Below are 1,631 nucleotides of genomic sequence, written 5' to 3' on the forward strand. Positions count from 1 at the left end.
CAGAGGAAATTGCAGGTAGTAGGCGCTGTTTAGAAAGGAAGGGAGGGATGGAAAGGGAGGGAGGGGTTGTAGGGGCAGCAGACAGCAGTGAGGAGGTTTTTCTGCAATTAAAAAACCCTAAACTTAAACAGAGTGTGGTAGAAAGTAGAAGAGAACACCATTTCCACCTTTCCCTGTCCTGCTGCTTTCAGAAGCAGGTGCTTGTCTGATACCAGTGTGTGCTTCTGCAGGCTTGTGACTGCCAGCCAGTTGATGAGAACAGCCAAGTCTGTTACTGTGATTTTTGGGGGGAATCCCCCCAAATTTTTACTTCCTTGTAACAAAACTGAAGTAGTATTTTACAGTACTTTACTGAGTCACACAGAGTAGATTGAAAAGCCATTGAACTGCTGCAGTTCTACTCCCTGTTCTGTGCTTACTGAAATAAATACAGTGAGGCAAGCTGCAAAGCTGGTATTTTCAAACTGGTATTTTTCAAGCTGGTGTTTTTTATTGCTAAGCAATATATCTGAATTTCAGATTCAGACATGATGTCGGCTGAGTCACAGCATCTGTCTGCATGGCCCCCGCAGCTGTAGCGCACGTCGGTTAACCTCTTCTGTCGCAGATCAAGTCTTCTGCGTTACCTGCTGTTTGCCACTGGTCGAGGAGGAGCACGCTGTCTGATGTGGCAGAGACACAGCAGCCTGACCTCCTGCCCGAGCCCTTGGCGGGCTCTGTTTTGTATTGTTATATCAAACATAAGTGTGTGTTACGTGGCAATGATGGCTGCCGATAGCTCCTGCTGGAAAGACACACCGAAATGGGCCTGAGCTGATGAGTGAGACAAACAACTGGATGTAACTTAGGCTAGCAAAAAAAAATTGCCATATAGTGTGGTTTTTGAATGAAAAGATGGAACAGTAGTGGACTCTCTGTTGCAATGCCACTACCCAACTGAATCTGAGCGTTCAACAGCTTAACTGTGATTGTCCTGGGGGGAAAAAAAATAAAAAAGGACAGAGAAAGTCAGCAATTGCTGCGTAATCATTCTCTCCCTTGTCTCCTTGGGGCATGCTGACACGGTCCAGCAGCTCCATCCAGTTACCATAGCATTCTGGTATCCTACAGGATGTTCTTCTTCAGGGATGAAGCATTCCTCCCCCTATTCGGCATTATCTTCCAGCAATTAGTATACTTCTGAGATTCTACTTCATCTCAAGAAATTGAACTGCCTCTTAAAGCAAAAAGGTTGTCGTGGTGTGCCCAGTGTGACTGATGACTCCACATACACAACCTGAAATTACTTCCAGTTCCTATTAATGTCATTGGGTTCAGATTAATTTTTTTTTTTCTAGGTACGCAGAGCATCTCACCTAACTGGAAATTCATGTACTCAGAATTAAGTTAAGAGAAACTTACAGCAAATTAGGATTTCTCTGTTATTCTATGAACCTCAGCACTATACTAACAACATGAATGACTTTCTTGAGGATTATAATTAAATATATTATGATTTAAATCTGCTATGAATTTCTTAGCACTAGCGAAGGTAGCATTAGTGCCAAACAGGATTACTTTTTCTCCTTTCACAGATGAATAATTAAAGCATAAACCCCATCCAAACCAGACAACTCTAACACTGTTATTAA

The sequence above is a fragment of the Chlamydotis macqueenii genome, chromosome 7, assembly GCF_036417535.1.
Source record: "Chlamydotis macqueenii isolate bChlMac1 chromosome 7, bChlMac1.mat, whole genome shotgun sequence".
Lineage (NCBI taxonomy): Eukaryota > Metazoa > Chordata > Aves > Otidiformes > Otididae > Chlamydotis > Chlamydotis macqueenii.